Here is an 18,671-nt window from a genome sequence, read left to right on the forward strand (position 1 = left end):
CTCACTGAACCAAGGTCCCTCCTAGAAGCCCTTTCTTCCTATGCCAGTCAAAATTATTATTATTATTATTATTATTATTATTATTATTATTATTATTTTGGAGATGGAGTCTTGCTCTGTTGCCCAGGCTGGAGTTCAGTGGTGCAATCTCGGCTCACTGCAACCTCTGCATCCTGGGTTCAAGCAATTCTCCTGCCTCAGCCTCCCGAGTAGCTGGAATTACAGACACCTGCCACCACGCCCGGCTAATTTTTGTATTTTTAGTAGAGACGGGGTTTCACCATGTTGGCCAGGCTGGTCTCAAACTCCTGACCTTGTGATCTGCCCTCCTCAGCCTCCCAAAGTGGTGGGATTACAGGCGTGAGCCACTGCACCCGGCCAAAATAATTTTATTTTGTTTTTTTTTTGTTGTTGTTGTTGTTGTTTTGAGATGGAAAAAAACTTGCTCTGTCGCCCAGGCTAGAGTACAGTGGCATGGTCATGACTCATTGAAGCCTTAAACTCCTGGGCTCAAGCAATCCTCCTGAGTAGCTAGGATTACAGGCTCCTACCACCATGCCTGGCTAATTTTTTAAAAAACAATTTTGCAGAGACAGGATCTTCTTTTGTTGCCTCTCCAAATGTTGGGATCACAGGTGTGATCCCAACTTTGCCCAGCCAAAATAAAGTCTTGATATGTGTACCAGGAATGAGATAAGGAGTGGGAATGAGGCAAGGATGCTTAGGTAAAATTTTGCATACCCCAGATTTGTTTTGCTTTAAGTCTGCAGTGCATGAGAGAATGTTGTAGAAGTGTGCATAATCACAGAATCGGGCTTCTTTTAAATCAGAAGAGTTATTGGAGACCTCCATGGCATTTGTCCTGTTTTCAGATGAGGAAGCTGAGGCCCAGGAAAGTGAGATGGCTTGCTTAAGGCTTGCAGTGGGGTCATAGAGTCCACTACCCCATCCTCCATACACTCCATTATTAGTGAAATAGAAATAGTAATAGAAACTGCTGCCAAGCACCTCTTCTGAATCCTCTCCATTTTGATTTGTAACTGTATCTGATAGGGCTGAAAGAGCCCCTGGACAGGGGACTGCCCACCCATGAGCAATGGAGCTTCCAGGTTTCTGGGGTTTTTTTGTTTTTGCTTTTGCTTTTTTGAGATGGAGTCTTGCCCTGTCACCCAGGCTGGAGTGCAGTGGCACAATCTCGGCTCTCTGCAACCTCCACCTCCCGGGTTCAAACGATTCTCCTACCTCAGCCTCCTGAGCCTCCCAAGTAGCTGGAACTACAGGCACCCGCCATCACACCTGGCTAATTTTTGTATTTTTGGTAGAGACAAGGTTTCGCCATGTAGGTGCCTCAGCCTCCCAAATGCTAGAGTTATAGGCCTGAGCCACCGCACCCAGCTAATTTTTTTGTATTTTTAGTAGAGATGGGGGTTTCGCCATGTAGGCCAGGCTGGTCTCTAACTCCTGACCTCAGGTGATCTGCCCACCTCAGCCTGCCAAAGTGCTGGGATTACAGGCAGGTTTCTGTTTTTATTTTGCCTTTCTTCTTCATCCTCCTCCACCTTCTGGGAAAACAAACTTCCCTGTTCATAGATTTTTTTTTTTTTTTTCTTTTTGCCCTGTAAGGAAACAACATGGCTGTTTTTAAAGCATCCTTGTCTTGGTATAGATGGCCTTCAGACAAGTTCCATAGAAAGTGCCCTGATTAGCTGGGCGCAGTGGCTATGCCTGTAATCCCAGCACTCTGGGAGGCCGAGGGGGGCGGATTACTTGAAGTCAGGAGTTTGAGACCAGCTTGGCCAACATGGTGAAACCTCATCTCTACTAAAAATACAAAATTTAGCCTGGCATGGTGGCAGGCACCTGTTAATTCCAGGTACTCAGGAGGCTGAGGCAGGAGAATCGCTTGAACCTGGGAGGCAGAGGTTGGCAGTGAGCTGAGATCTTGCCACTGTACTCCAGGCTGAATGACAGAGCGAGACTCCATCTCAAAAAAAAAAAAAAAAAAAAAAAAATGTGTTTGGGCACCGTGGCTCATGCCTGTAATCCCAGCACTTTGGGAGGTCAAGGCGAGCAGATTGCTTGTGTCCAGGAGTTCAAGACCAGCCTGGACAATATGGAGAAACCCCATCTGTGCTAAAAATACAAAAATCAGCTGGGTGTGGTGGTGCACACCTGGAGCCCCAGCTACTTGGAGGCTGAGGGAGGAGGATCACTTGAGTCTGGGAGGTAGAGGCTGCAGTGAGCCGAGATCACGCCACTGCACTCCAGCCTGGGTGACAGAGTGAGACCCCAGATCAAAAAAATAAAATTGGGCCCGGTGCGGTGGCTCACACCTATAATCCCAGCACTTTGGGAAGCCGAGGCAGGCGGATCACTTGAGGTCAGGAGTTTAAGACCAGCTGGCCAACATGTTGAAACCCATCTCTACTAAATATACAAAAATTAGCTGGGTGTGATGTTGGGCACCTGTAATCCTAGCTACTCGAGAGGCTGAGGCAAGAGAATTACCTGAACCCAGGAGATAGAGGTTGCAATGAGCCAAGATGGTGCCATTGCACTCCAGCACAGGCAAAAAGAACAAAACTCCGTCTCAAAAAAAAAAATTTTTTTAAAATAAACAGCTTAAATATTCAATTGTTAGAAAATGGTGAAGTAAATTACGGTAGAATCACTTATTATATAGCAAAAAAGAAACTAACACATATGAAGTTTTTTACTTTCTCGGTGCAATGAAACTTCATATGTGTTAAAAAATATAAAGGCGGCCGGGCGCGGTGGCTCAAGCCTGTAATCCCAGCACTTTGGGAGGCCGAGACGGGCGGATCACGAGGTCAGGAGATCGAGACCATCCTGGCTAACACCGTGAAACCCCGTCTCTACTAAAAATACAAAAAACTAGCCAGGCGACCTGGCGGGCACCTGTAGTCCCAGCTACTCGGGAGGCTGAGGCAGGAGAATGGCGTGAACCCGGGAGGCGGAGCTTGCAGTGAGCTGAGATCCGGCCACTACACTCCAGCCTGGGCGGCAGAGCGAGACTCCGTCTCAAAAAAAAAAATAAATAAATAAATAAATAAAATAAAGGCTATGACTATGTCAAACATGTATCTACATGTTAAAAAAAAACTGAAAAAAATGAGAATTTTCTTAATAAAGATAAAACCAAACTCTCATGTAGATATAAAAATGAACACATGTTAAGGATTTTACAGTTGACCCTTGAACCATGCAGGGGTTAGGAGCATCAACCCCCTATGCAGTTGAAAATCTGCAGATAACTTTTTTCTTTTTTTGGCAGACCTGGTGAACCAGAAGTTTTGGGTTGTTTTTTTGTTGGTGTGTTTGTTTTGTATTTTGTTTTGCTTTTTATTTTGTTTTTGAGATGAGGTCTTACTATGATGCCCAGGGTAGTCTCTAACTCATGGGTTTAAGCGATCCTCCCACCTCAGCCTCCCAAGTAGCTGGGACTAAAAGTGCGCACCACAGCACCCAGCTCTCCCAGTACTACTTTTGTTTGTTTAGTGTTTTGTTTTTATTTTTTGAGATGGAGCCTCACTCTGTCGCCCAGGTTGGAGTGCAGTGGTGTGATCTCAGCTCACTACAACCTCCACTCCCCAGGTTCAAACCATTCTCCTGCCTCAGCCTCCAGAGTAGCTGGGATTACAGGCATGCACCACCTTGCCCAGCTAATTTTGAATTTTTAGTAGAGATGGGGTTTCTCCATGTTGGTCAGGCTGGTCTTGAACTCCCAACCTCAGGTGATCCGCCCACCCCAGCCTCCCAAAGTGCTGGGATTACAGGCGTGAGCCACCGTGCCCAGCCACAGATTCTCTTTGACCAAACTTTAGGTAGCCTCCTCTGAGCCCTTTGACCTTGGGCTTCCATGTCTGTCCCTGCTGAGTCTGATTTTAGCAAGAATTTTTTTTGTTTTTTGGCTTTCTTTTTTTCCTTTTTGTGGAGAACCAAGTCTGGCTATATTGCCCAGGCAGGTCTTAAACTCCTGAGCTCAAGCTATCCTCCCGCCTCTGCCTCCCTAAGAGCTGGGATTACAGACGTGAGCCACTGCACCCAGCAGTTTTGGCAACATTCTTAAGGTAGTTTAAAGAGAACCCTCCACCCTAGATAACTGATCACCCTCAAAAACTGATCAAATTCCTCATCCCCCACTCTTTTTTTTGAGATGGAATCTCTCACTGTCGCCGGGGCTGGAGTGCAGTGGTGTGATCTCGGCTCACTGCAACCTCCACCTCCTGGGTTGAAGTGATTCTCCTGCCTCAGCCTCCCAAGTGGCTGGGATTACAGGCGCCCACCACCAAGTCCAGCTAATTTTTTGCATTTTTAGTAGACATGAGGTTTCACTATATTGGCCAGGCTGGTCTCACACTCCTGACCTTGTGATCCTCCCACCTCTGTCTCCCAAAGTGCTGGGGTTACAGGTGTGAGCCACTGCGCCCAGCCACCTCCACTCTTGATATGTGATCAATCCCTAGCCTTCCTTTGGCAAGAATCCTGTTAAGTTGGTTTAGCAAGAATCCTGCCCCCTACTCTTGATGTCTCCTCTTAATAATTTTCCATCCATGGATTTTCCTTATTCTGCTCGTTGGCTGTACATCCCATTTGTCCTTATTGAATTTGGAATTGAGCACACTGCCTTTCGCCTATTGTAATGTCCCTAATGCAACAGTCCTGAATGAAGTCCTCCTTACTATTTTAACAGGCTTCAGAATGATTTTTTCTTTAACATCTTTCCCATGAAGCCTTCCTTCTTGCCCCTAGAAAAAAATTGATTCTGTGCTCTCTTAGCACTGTGTAAAACTTCCTTTTCTAAAGCCAATATCTTGGCCGGGCGCAGTGACTCAGGCCTGTAATCCCAGCACTTTGGGAGGCCAAGGCAGGCAGATCACCTGAGTCCAGGAGTTCGAGACCCACCTAGCTAACATGGCGAAACCCCATCTCTACTAAAAAATATAAAAATCAGCCGGGCATGATGATGCGTACCTGTAATCCCAGCTACTCAGGAGGCTGAGGCAGGGAGAGTTGCTTGAACCTGGGAGGCAGAGGTTGCAGTGAGTGAGCCGAGATCACACCGCTGGACTCCAGCCTGGGCAACAGAGTGAGACTACATCTCAAAAAAATAAATAAGTAAAGCCAACATCTTGTGGTATTACAGTCATTTATGTGTTTGTCTTCCCTTATGGCTTGTTGAACTCTTCATTAAAAACATAATGAAGATAGTGGTTAAGAATGGGGCCAGGCGCTGGGCGCGGTGGCTCAAACCTGTAATCCCAGCACTTTGGGAGGCCGAGACGGGCGGATCACGAGGTCAGGAGATCGAGACCATCCTGGCTAACACGGTGAAACCCCGTCTCTACTAAAAATACAAAAAAACTAGCTGGGCGAGCTGGCGGGCGCCTGTAGTCCCAACTACTCCGGAGGCTGAGGCAGGAGAATGGCGTAAACCCGGGAGGCAGAGCTTGCAGTGAGCTGAGATCCGGCTACTGCACTCCAGCCCGGGCAACAGAGCAAGACTCCGTCTCAAAAAAAAAAAAAAAAAAAAAAAAGAATGGGGCCAGGCAAGGTGGCTCACACCTGTAACCTAGCACTTTGGGAGGCCGAGGCAAAAGGATCACCTGAGGCCAGGAGTTCGAGACCAGCCTGGCCAACATAATGTGAGACCCCATCTCTAGAAAAAATAAAAAATTAGCCAGCTTCACTGGGCATGGTGGCTCACGCCTGTAATCCCAGCACTTTGGGAGGCTGAGGTGGATGGATCACAAGGTCAAGAGTTCAAGACCAGCCTGACCAACATGGTGAAACCCCATCTCTATTAAAAGTACAAAAATTAGCTGGGCCTAGTGGTGCGCACCTGTAATCCCAGCTACTCGGGAGGCTAAGACAGGAGAATCGCTTGAACCTGGGAGGCAGAGGTTGCAGGAGCCGAGATCAGATCAGATCAGCTGAGACAGAGTGAGACTCTGTCTCAAAACCAAAAAAAAAAAAAATTAGCCAGCTACAATGGTGCATGCCTATAGTCCCAGCTACTCAGGAGGCTGAGGTAGGAGGATTGCCTGAGCCCCGGAGGTTGAGGCTCAGTGAGCAGTGATCATGACACTGAACTCTAGCCTGGTGACAGAGTGACATTCTGTTGTTACTGATCCAGACCCCAATGGAGGGTTCTTAGATATCCAGCAAGAAAGAATTCGAGGTGAATCCGTAGAGTGAGAACAAGTTTATAAGGGAAGTAAAGGAATAAAAGAATGGCTATTCCATAGGCAAAGCAGCTCGGTGGGCTGCTGGTTAGATATTTTTATGGTTCTTTCTTTTTTTTTTGAGATGGAGTTTCACTCTTTTGCCCAGGCTGGAGTGAAGTGGAACAAGCTCATCTCACCGCAACCTCCACCTGCCAGGTTCAAGTGATTCTCCTGCCTCAGCCTCTCAAGTAGCTGGGATTACAGGCACCTGCCACCACACCCAGCTCATTTTTGTATTTTTAGTGGAGACAGAGTTTCACCATGTTGGCCAGGCTGGTCTCAAACTCCTGACCTCAGGTGATCCCCCTGCCACGGCCTCCCAAAGTGCTGGGATTACAGGCGTGAGCCACCGAGCCCAGCCTTTTTTTTTTTTTTTTTTTTTTTGAGATGGATTCTCGCTCTGTCACCCAGGCTAGAGTGCAGTGGCATGATCTCGGCTCACTGCAACCTCTGCCTCCCGGGTTCAAGTGATTCTCGTGCCTCAGCCTCCCGAGTAACTGCGACTACAGGCGTGTGCCACCACGCTCAGCTAATTTTTTGTATTTTTAGTAGAGACAGGGTTTCACCATGTTAGCCAGGATGGTCTCGATCTCCTGACCTTGTGATCCTCCCACCTTGGCCTCCAAAAGTGCTGGGATAACAGGCGTGAGCCACCACGGCCAGCCAGTTGTTTCTTGATCATATGCTAAACAAGGGGTGGATAATTCATGAGTTTTCTGGGAAAGGGGTGGGAAATTCCTGGAACTGAGAGTTCTTCCCCTTTATAGACCACATAGTGTAACATCCTGACATTGCTATGGCATTTGTAAACTGTCATAGCGCTGGTAGGAATGTCTTTTAGCATGCTAATTAATTATAATTAGAGTATAATGATCTGTGAGGATGACCAGAGGTCACTTTCATCACCATCTTGGTTTTGGTGGGTTTTGGCTGGCTTCTTTACTGCAACCTGTTTTATCAGCAAGGTCTTTATGACCTGTATCTTGTTCCAACCTCCTATCTCATTCTGCGACTAAGCATACCTAACCTCCTGGGAATGCAGCCCAGTAGGTCTCAGCTTTATTTTAGCCAGCTCCTATTCAAGATGGAGTCACTCTAGTTCAAACACCTCTGACACTGTCTCTCTAAAAAAAAAAAAAAAGTGAAGAGTACAGTACTGGAGTCAGAATGCTTTGCTCAAATTCTTCTGACGGCACTTATTAGCTATGTGAATGTGGGAAAGTAATGTTATGTCTCTAAGCCTCACTTTTCTCATCTATAAAATGCAAATAATAAAAATGCTTCCCTTAGAAGAATGAAATGAGATAATCTACTGTGTCATGCACAGAGTAACCACATACCCCCTCAATCTTTTTTTTTTTTTTTTTGCCCTGAGACTTAGCAGTTGAAGACAGAAGTGAAAGATTTTCTCTGTAGGTCTGAATATAAATTCCTATTCCTTCAATAACCAGCTATAAAGGGTTGCAGCTGCAGCCCTCCCTTGACATTTCTATTAGAAATAAATCAGATTAAGGCCTGGCTCAGTTGTTCACGCCTATAATCCCAGCACTTTGGGAGGCCAAGATGGGCAGATTACTTAAGGTCAGGAGTTTGAGACCAGCCTGGCCAACATGGTGAAACCCCGTCTCTACTAAAAATACAAAAATTATCTGGGCGTGGTGGCATGCACCTGTAATCCCAGCTACTGGGGAGGCTGAGACAGGAGAATCACTTGAGCCCAGGAGGTGGAGGTTGCAGTGAGTTGAGATCACACCACTGCACTCCAGCCTGGGTGACAGGGCAAGATTCTATCTCAATAAATAAATAACTACGTAAATACATAAATCAGACTAGCCTGGGCATGGTGGTTTATGCCTATAGTCCCAGCACTTTGGGAAGCTGAGGCAGGAGGATCACTTGAGCCCAAGAGTTCGAGACCACCCTGGGCAACACAGTGAGACCCCATCTCTACTTAAAAAAAAAAAAAAAAAAAAAAAAAAAAGACAGGTTCGGTGGCTCATACCTGTAATACCAGCACTTTGGGATGCCAAGGGGGGCAGATCACCTGAGGTCAGGAGTTCAAGACCAGCCTCAGACTGGCCAACATGGTGAAACCCCGTCTCTACTAAAAATGCAAAAATTAGCCTGGCATGGTGGTGGGCGCCTGTAATCCCAGCTACCTGGGAGCTGAGGCAGGAGAATTGCTTGAACCCAGGAGGCAGAGGTTGCAGTGAGCTGAGATCATGCCACTGCACTCCAGCCTGGGCAACAGAGCGAGACTCCGTCAAAAAAAAGAAAAAAGAAAGAAGGAAGGAAGGAAGGAAGGAAGGAAGGAAGGAAGGAAGGAAGGAAGGAAGGAAGGAAGGAAGGAAGGAAGGAAGGAAATCAGACTAATTGTTTTATTTTTTGCTATTGAATTTAGGTGCTTAAAATATCAACAAAACAACCCGTTAATAAAACAAAGTCTAATTTATCCTTACTGCAGTGAGAAGAGTAGTACTTTGACAGAGTTGTGGAGGCTCAAAGTGGGGAGCACATAGTGGTATATACTGAGTCTTTGAAACTTGGTTTAAGTGTAGACTCTTTCAATGTGGGTTGGGGGTTGATTAGGATGGGGTAAGGATCATGACACAATCATTTAGGATTGGTAGACACAACAAAGAGAGTATTTTGAGGTCAGTAGTTGTGCAACCACCCAACGAGTTCTTGTCAACTGCTTATGTAGCAGGACGAGCCGCAGACAAAACTCCTCAGACACCGGATTAAAGAAGGAAGAGGTTTTTTATTCGGCCGGGAGCGTCGGCAGACTCACGTCTTAAGAACCGAGCTCCTGGAGAAAGAAATACTTGGCCTTTTTAAAGGCTTACAACTTTTAGGGGTCCACGTGAAAGGGTCATGACAAATCGAGCAAGCGTGGGAAACATGACTGGGGGCTACATGCATCAGCTAACAGAACAGAAAGTTTTACAATGCTTTTTTCTTACGGTGTCCGGAATTTACAGATAACACAAATAGTTTAGGCCAGGGGTTGATGTTATTATTATTACTTTGTTTAACTCCTGGGGCCGGGTGGTGGTGCCAAGGTTGTCTGGCTATTTATCTTACTTTTGTTTCTCTCTCTCTTCTCCTGTCTTGTGAACTAGGCAAGGTGGGGGGAGGAGGGCAGCAGGAGTAGTAGTGGTCTCCTTCCTTACTTAGAGACAGCCAATTTATCAAGACAGCTGAATTGTAATAGAGAAAGAGTTTAATACCCATAGAGCCAGCTAAATGAGAGAGCGGAATTTTATTATTATTCAAATCAGTATCTCTGAAAATTTGGAGGCTGGATTTTTTAAAGATAGTTTGGCAGGCAGGGGGCTAGGGAATGGATGCTGCTAATTGGTTGGGGATGCAATCACAGGGGTATGGAAAATATGTCTTGTGTGCTAAGTCTGTTTCTGGGTGGGGGTCACAGGACCGGTTAAGAGTCCTGGGTTCTGGTGGAGCCATCTGATTGTCAGAAATGCCAAAGCCTGAAAGGATGTATCAAGAGGCCAATCTTAGGTTCTACAACAGTGATGTTATTTATGGGAGTAACTGGGAAAGTTGTAAATCTTGTGACCTCCAGAATAACGGCTGGTAATCATTTAACTATGTCAACATTTTAGCAGAATTCAGGCCCCTCTCATAATTCTAAATCTGTGGCCTTTTATTAGTTTTATATAGGCAAGTTTCGTTTTGGGAAGGGCTATTTTTATTTATTTTTTTCTTTCTGAGACAAAGTCTCGCTGTATTTCCCAGGCACGAGTGCAGCGGTGCAACCTCAAACTGTTTGAGGTTGAGGCCCAACCTCAAACTGCTGGGCTCAAGTGATCCTCCTACCTCATCCTCCTGAGTAGATGGGACTACAGGCTGGAGTGCAAAGGCACAATCTTGGTTCACTGCAACCTCCCCCCCTGGGTTCAAGCGATTCTCTTGCCTCAGCCTCCCGAGTAGCTGGGATTACAGGCGCCTGCCACCATGCCTGGCCAACTTTTGTATTTTTAGTAGAGATGGGGTTTCACCATGTTGGCCAGGCTGGTCTCAAACTCCTGACCTCGTGATCCGCCAGCCTTGACCTCCCGAAGTGCTGGGATTACAGGCGTGAGCCACCGCGCCCGGCCAGTCTTCATTTTTAATTTACTGAAATAGTAATGTTAACGTAGACAATAAGCTGTGTGGGTGCAGATGGTGTTCATTCTCAGTGCTTTTAGAAAATCTAATAAGTAAAATTAAGGGAAATGTATCCAGGATACTGAGGGCACTTGTCCCTGCAGACTGAGTTTAAAATGGAAGCTATTATTTTGGTAACTCAGAAGGTAATTTGAACTTTAGATGGATGACCCACTTCCTGGCTTACTCATCATTTCCCACCATCCATTCATCTCAGTTGAATGCCACCAGTCTTGTGAGGAAGCAGATTAGGAATGCTCATTCCCGCCAGGCATGGTGGCTTACGCCTGAAATCCCAGCACTTTGGGAGGCTGAGGCAGATGGATCACAAGGTCAGGAGTTCAAGACCAGCCTGGCCAATATGGTGAAATCCTGTCTCTACTAAAAATACAAAAATTAGCCGGGCATGGTGGCGGGCACCTGTAGTCCCAGCTACTCAGGAGACTGAGGCAGAAGAATCGTTTGAACCCGGTAGGTGGAGGTTGCAGTGAGCCCAGATCATGCCACTGCACTCCAGCCTGGGCAACAGGGTGAGACTCTGTCCATAAAAAAAAAAAAAAAAAAAAAGGAAGGAATGCTCATTTCCCCCGGCCTGAAATCTAAAGCTGCTTCAGAGGCATAAATTTTCTGGTCAGATGGCACAGAAAAATTTCTTTCCACATTTAAACAGTGGAAGAAGGGGCACTTCTGAATTTCATCTTTCATAGACAGCATATACAGTGTTTAACATCTTCTGGATGTTAAAGAAAATATTATTCTAACACTTGTTAAAATGGCAAGGAAGAATTCATTCAGTGCCAAAGGGGAGATTATGCTTCACTCTGAATACAATAAAGACAAGTGGGATTTATAGCCAACTAGCAGAGTGAGGGGTCACTGCATGGAAAATTACTAAAAGGAGATTCTTGTTAAACCGACTTAACAGGACTCTTGTCGAAGGCAGGTCAGGGTGATTAGATATTAAGGATGGGGGATTCTCTTTAAATTGACTTAGCAGAATTCTTTTCTTACTGAGTTTATTCTTTTTTTTGGTGGGGAGGGGGAAGGGTCTCGCTCTGTCTCCCAGACTGGAGTGCAGTGATGTGATCATTGCTTACTGCAGCCTCCACCTGCCGGGCTCAAGCGATCCTACCATCTCAGCCTCCTGAGTAGCTGGGACTACAGGGGAGCACCGCCACGCCTGGCTAATTTTTTGATTTTTTATAGAGATAGGGTCTCCCTATCTTGTCCAGGCTGATCTGAAACTTCTGGGCTCAAGAGATCTCCCACCTCAGCCACCCAAAGTGTTGGGATTACAGGCGTGAGCTACTGTGCCTGGCCATGAGTTTATTCTCTTTTTTTCTTTTTCTTTTTTTGTTTTTGAGACGGAGTTCAAGGTCAGCCTAGCCAACACGGTGAAACCCCTTCTCTACTAAAAAATACAAAAAAATGAGCCAGGCATGGTGGAGGGCACCTGTAATCCCAGCTACGGGGGACGCTAAGGCACGAGATAGCTTGAACTCAGGGGAGGCAGAGGTTGCACTGAGCCGAGATCGCCCCGCTGCACTCCAGCCTGGGCGACAGTGAGACCCTGTCTCAAAAAAAAATAAAGACTCTTAGTGAAGTAGTGTTAAGTGGAGCCAGGAGAAAAACAAGATGACCTCTTAATGGCCCTTCAAATGTATAAAGCTTTCTCGTTCAGGGATGAAAGACATAAAGGTGTAGCCCAGGCGCGATGACTCAGGTCTGTAATCCCAACACTTTGGGAGGCCGAGGCAGTTGGATCTCTTGAGCCCAGGAGTTCAAGACCAGCCTAGGCAACATGGCAAAACTCAATCTCTACTAAAAATACAAAAATTAGCCTAGCGTGCAGGCGGAGCTGTATGGGCACCATGGTTGTCCCAGCTACTCAGGAGGCTGAAGTGGGAGGATCACCTGAGCCTGGGAGGTCGGGGCTACAGTGAGCCGTGTTCGCACCACTGCACTCCAGCCTGGACGACAGAAAAAGAAAAAAGAAATAAAGGTATAAAAGAAAAAAAAAAGTAAACAGCTTCTTCCAGGGGATGAAGTAGGTTTCTTTGGGTGAGATCGCTGCTCAGGACTTAGGAGAGCTATCAAGGGCAGAGTTCCACTCCTGGGGCCCGGTCGCCTGAGCACTACAAGTCCCAGCAAGCGCCGCGCGGAGGCGGGGCTTGTGACCGTTGTGACGTGATGGGCGGGGCCAGGGGGACGGGCTCTCCCTCGAGTGCTTAGCCCCGCCCCCGTCCCACTCTGCCCTGTTGCTGTCGCGCCGCTGCTGGCTGCTGTCCCTGGTGAGTGCCTCAAGTGGAAAGGGGCAGTTAGGCCCTCGAGGTGCCCCCATTCAGACTTGCAGTCCTGAGAAGGGGCCACGGGGGTTAGAGATGTGGCCGGTTTCGGTTCTCATCGCAGTTCACCCTCTGAGTTGATAGTGGGAGTGGTGTCCTGAAGGCCTTGGAGCCCCTCCCTCGGTCCGGGAGGGTTGCGGGGCAGTTTTGTCCTGCGGAGGGCAGCGCTGCAGTGCTGTGTGGCTGGGTGGGAGGCTCCTCGAGCAGAAGAGACACCCCTGGCGGCGGCTGCCGCCCCACGGGTCGTGGCGTCCCGTCCCCTCCCGCGGGCCCAAACTGTGGTGGTTCCGTAATCCCTCGCCTGGATGTCATCGCCGTTGGCATCAAGGCGGAGGTGGGGCCTTGCTGCGTCACCCTGAGCAAGTTACTTTCTCTTTGGGCCTCAGTGTCCCCCTTTACGAGTAGGTTTGATCCCTGAAGCACCAGGGTTTGATCCCTGAAGCACCTTGCCTTTTGCATGCTGCAACTGTCGGAGAAGGCGTTCTAGGCAGGAGGAGAGAAGTTATCGTGATCTGCCTCTTTACAGTTAATCCATTGCCCCTCCACCACTGACCCAGCTTAGTTCGGGAGCTAATGTTCCCACTTGTATATTATTTCAACTCCACTGGATGTGTTAACTCTTTTCTATCACTTGGATTCTTGCTTCAGATGCAAGCCAACAAGTGGCCATGAGCTGAGTAAAATATGGATAATATAACTTATTCTATTATTGGAAACCTCCATTGCAACTAAAGGACTTTATGTGGTAGGTCTTTGTAGCTTGTGGAGAATACATGATTAAGGAATATCCAGATGGCTCAGTTTCCCAGGTATTTTCAAGGGACCTGGAAACTCTATCCTTTGGCAGACATGACAGCTGTGGAATGGAAAGGGCCTTGAAAAAGGTAGTCAATAATCCTGAGTTACCTGGCACTAACAGGTCATATTGTCTTTCGAGTCAGATAGTGCATCTGTGGCTCTTTAAAAATTTAATTTGGCTGACTAGGTGCGGTGGCTCACGCCTGTAATCTCAGCACTTTGGGAGGCCCAGGCGGGCGAATCACCTGAGGTCAGGAGTTCAAGACCAGCTTGGCAAACATAGCAAAACCCTGTCTTTATTAAAAATACAAAAATTCGTGGGGCATGGTGGCGGGCGCCTGTAATCCTAGCTACTTGAGAGGCCGAGGCAGGAGAATCGCTTGGACCCCGACGGTGGAGGGTGTAGTGAGCCGAGATGTGCCACTGCACTCCAATCTGGGCAACAGAGTGAGACTCCGTCTCAAAAAACAAAAAACAAACAAAAATTTAATTTGGCGGTATGTATTGATAGAATGTCATGTAGCCTTAATTTTTTTTAGATGCAAAGAGAGTTAAATGAACTCTTTCACTTCTTTTTTCCTTCATTTAGGATCATCATTATATCAGGCAAGGTCCTTGAAGATTTTCTAGCCTGAGCCATGCATTTTACTGATGAGGAAACAGGCCAGAAAAGGATAGTGTGACTTGGCCAAGCTCTCAGAGTGGCAGAACTAAGATAGGAACCCAGCTTCCTTGGCTGTTAGCCTAGTCCCCTTTCCACCACACTTCAAACACTGTCACTGTCCGTGTCACAGGGACATGGCATGTCAGAATCACCCCTGTCAAGGGAAAAGTGGATGGTCTCAGTAAAATGGAGATTAGTACATAGCTTTGAGCCTTTCAGAGTTTCCAGTTGCCTACACCTGATGTCCCAGAACTATTCTTTCCATCTTCCCCTAGAACTGGTGCCGGCACTATGGTGGTGTGGATGTGAGATGAGGGCCTGTTTAGAACAAGCTGTACAGCAAATTCAAACAATTGTTAATGAGTAGTAATAAAAGGCCTCCTGGGGTGTAAAATTTTTATAAGACACTCTGAAACATTTTCATATTTTAGGTAAGGGTCTAGAATTAACTTGGAAATTGTGGGCTGGAGCAAATGGCTCGATAATTTGAAGACCAGTGATTGTGTCTTTGCTTTTGCTACCTGTTTCAGGGTCATCTACACACACCCATAGTATCCACTGCCGGTATTCTTTAAGGCTGGTTATGTGTAAGCATCTCTGCCAGGGCCAGGGAGAAATGGGATTCAAATCAATTCATCCATTTTTGCTAATTGCTAATTGTTTAGAAAGAAAAGTAATCAGAAGGCCAGGCGCACTGGCTCACGCCTGTAATCCCAGAACTTTGGGAGGCCAACGTGGGCAGATCATGAGGTCAGGAGTTCGAGACCAACCTGGCCAACATAGTGAAACCCCGTCTCTACTAAAAATACAAAAATTAGTCGGACATGGCGGCACGTGCTTGTAGTCCTGGGAGGCTGAGGCAGGAGAATCACTTGAACCCGAGAGGCAGAGGTTATGGTTAGCCGAGATCACACTACTGCACTCCAGCCTGGGCAACAGAGAGAGACTCTGTCTCAAAAAAAAAAAAAAAAAAAAAAGTAAGCAGAAAGATAAGGAATCCAATTAAATTGGGTTTGACTTTTATCTTCATTTTTACTGTTCTCAAATGAAGAATTGATTTGCATTTCTTTCTTGGTTGTAGAAGCATTTGATTTCCTTCTGTGAAGTAATCTGTAGTCTTCATTTCTTTTGAAACATATGCCCACTGGTATAAAAGGCTAAAGCCTATCAGTGTATTTTGCAGATGCAGTTAGAAAGAGCAGAAGTAGGCTGGGCATGGTGGCTTACGCCTGTAATCCCAGCACTTTGGGAGGCCGAGGCGGATGGATCGCCTGAGTCCAGGAGTTCAAGACCAGCCTGGGCAACATGGTGAAACCCTGTCTCTACAAAAACACAAAAATTAGCCAGGCATGTGCCTAGGGTCCCAGCTACTCCAACTGAGGTGAGAGGATCGCTTGAGCCAGGGATGTCAAGTCTGCAGTGAGCCGCATTCATGCCATTGTACTCCAGCCTGGATGACAAAGGAAGACCCTGTGTCAAAAAAAAAAAAAAAAACAGCAAGAGCAGAAGTAGAACAGGCTGCTGTTCCTTTTCTTCAGGAAGACATAAGAGGATCTATGTCCTCATGGAACAGCCCTGGGAGTAGTATATTAGGCCTGAAAAGCTCATTAGATGAAAATGTGTCAGGTTTTCTTAGAAGCTAGGAGACAGTTCAGGGGACTCATTTAAAAATACTTTCCCAGCCGGGCGCGGTGGCTCAAGCCTGTAATCCCAGCACTTTGGGAGGCCGAGGCGGGTGGATCACGAGGTCAGGAGATCGAGACCCTCCTGGCTAACACGGTGAAACCCCGTCTCTACTAAAAATACAAAAAACTAGCCGGGCGCGGTGGCGGGCGCCTGTAGTCCCAGCTACTCCGGAGGCTGAGGCAGGAGAATGGCTTAAACCCGGGAGGCGGAGCTTGCAGTGAGCTGAGATCCGGCCACTGCACTCCAGCCTGGGCGACACAGCGAGACTCCGTCTCAAAAAAAAAAAAAAAAAAAAAAAAAAAATACTTTCCCATTATTGCCTGCTCCTCTGGGGGCCCTAATCCTTTTGGAAACTGAGCTGAAAAAAGGTAATGACTATGTCAGAGGCCAAATAAAGTTGCCTCTGACAGTTTGTGGACTCTGTGCATTATTTTCCCCATGCTTGATAGTTTTGTTTTTGAAAATCCCTACTTGTTTTCTCTGTTCACTCCTTATGTGAATCACTCCTTTGATTTGAGGGTAGGAGTAAGGAATTAGGTGGAATACCACTTTATAATTTCTAGGGGACCTAGTTCATCCCACTAATTTTTCATAACTCAGTAGTTCTCTGGGCTTCTAAATTTAACTTTCACTCTTCTTATATTTCTTCTCTTTTCTTTAACTCTATGAATTGCTGCCAAATTAGAAATGAATGGTAGACAGGTTCTATAGTGGGAAAGGGGGTTAAAGGAGGGGAAGTTGATGCTAAAGTCATTTTAATTTTCATGGCCAGGTATAGTGACTCACGCCTATAATCGCAGCACTTTGGGAGGCCAATGCGGGAGGATTGCTTGAGTCCAGGAATTCAAGACCAGCCTGGGCAACATAGGGAGACCCCATCTCTACAAAAATACAAAAATTAGCTGGGCATGGTGGCGCATACCTATAGTTCCAGCTACTTGGGAGGCTGAGGTGGAGGATCACTCGAGCCTGGGAGGCTGAGGCTGCAGTGAGCCATGGCTATGCCACTGTACTCCAGCCTGGGTGACAGAGTGAGACCCTGCCCCCCCACCAAAAAAAAATAATAATTCTCTTTACATATCTTCCCTCCCCTGTCCACAAATACTCATTTCTAGACTACTTTGTCAGAAAGGTAATTTCCCAAGCCATTGTTAGAACCCATTTCTCCCAGGAATTTTATCACTGGGAGGAAGGGAAGACAAAAGATTACTGACCTTAAAACTCAGTAGATGGCCTCCCTCCAGGAAAAACTAGAGTACTTCCTCACTGACCAAGTTCGGGTTGGCATGGTTATGTTCTAGTTTACTCATGGCCCTTTGTGTCCACAACTTGGTAAAAAGGAGAAAAGAGGCCGGGCGCGGTGGCTCAAGCCTGTAATCCCAGCACTTTGGGAGGCCGAGACGGGCGGATCACGAGGTCAGGAGATCGAGACCATCCTGGCTAACACGGTGAAACCCCGTCTCTACTAAAAAATACAAAAAACTAGCCGGGCAAGGTGGCGGGCGCCTGTAGTCCCAGCTACTCGGGAGGCTGAGGCAGGAGAATGGCGTAAACCCGGGATGCGGAGCTTGCAGTGAGCTGAGATCCGGCCACTGCACTCCAGCCTGGGCAGTAGAGCGAGACTCCGTCTCAAAAAAAAAAAAAAAAAGGAGAAAAGAGAAGCCACTGCTGTTCTCGTCTACTTGCCTCCTCAAACCCTTCCCCAGTCTTGGCAGAGGAGAATTTTAACCTTATTTCAAGAATGATTGAGTTCTCAATACCCCAAGTGCCATTGGATGCCCTCTGAATCCCTTCTGGGAAGGTGATGAGATTTCTGAAATGGGAAACTCCGTAGGGTCTTTTGCATTTTTGATAAGCAAGGAACCAAAGCTGTTGACTTTTCCAGACACATTATTAGGTTTTCAGGTGAATGAAAAGAGCTAGAAGTTCGTTTTTTTTTTTTTTTGAGACGGAGTCTCGCTCTACCGCCCAGGCTGGAGTGCAGTGGCCGGATCTCAGCTCACTGCAAGCTCCGCCTCCCGGGTTTACGCCATTCTCCTGCCTCAGCCTCCCGAGTAGCTGGGACTACAGGCGCCCGCCACCTCGCCCGGCTAGTTTTTTGTATTTTTTAGTAGAGACGGGGTTTCACGGTGTTAGCCAGGATGGTCTCGATCTCCTGACCTCGTGATCCACCCGTCTCGGCCTCCCAGAGTGCTGGGATTACAGGCTTGAGCCACCGCGCCCAGCCTAGAAGTTCTTTTGACTATATAATCAAGCCTCAGAACATGAGCTCTTTCGTGTTGTCTATATATGTGCTGTACTTTCTTAAGCGTTCTGCTTATGAGCTAACTTAGATTGGTTGTTTTTCTTTTTTTTTTTTTTTTTTTTTTTTTTTTTGAGATGAAGTTTTTTGCTCTTGTCGCCCAGGCTGGAGTGCAATGGCGTAATCTCGGCCCACTGCAACCTTTGCCTCCTGGGTTCAAGTGATTCTCTTGCCTCAACCTCCTGAGTAGCTTGGATCACAGGCGCCCACCACCACATCCAGCTAGTTTTTTGTATTTTTAGTAGAGACAGGGTTTCACCACGTTGGCCAGGCTGGCCTCAAACTCCTTACCTCAAGTAATCCACCCGCCTCGGCCTCCCAAAGTCCTGGGATTACAGGTGTGAACCACCGCACATGGCTGGATTGGTTGTTTTTCTAGTAATGAAAGAGAGACTGTACCAAGCTACCCCATGCCCTTAGCTGGTCTTGCCTTTCAGAGTAGCATCTATTTTCACAAC

At 47.0% G+C, this 18,671-nt stretch overlaps 1 protein-coding gene across 1 annotated transcript in view; it reads left to right on the top strand.

Moving 5' to 3' along the window:
• Positions 1 to 12,597: 12,597 nt before the first annotated feature.
• Positions 12,598 to 18,671, top strand: part of CALCOCO2 (calcium binding and coiled-coil domain 2) — a 36,232-nt gene continuing 30,158 nt past the window's right edge. The window contains exon 1 of the mRNA XM_010359745.2: positions 12,598 to 12,709. The gene's annotated coding sequence lies outside the window, so the exon portion shown is untranslated. The remainder of the gene's footprint in view (positions 12,710 to 18,671) is intronic.

The sequence above is a fragment of the Rhinopithecus roxellana genome, chromosome 19, assembly GCF_007565055.1.
Source record: "Rhinopithecus roxellana isolate Shanxi Qingling chromosome 19, ASM756505v1, whole genome shotgun sequence".
Lineage (NCBI taxonomy): Eukaryota > Metazoa > Chordata > Mammalia > Primates > Cercopithecidae > Rhinopithecus > Rhinopithecus roxellana.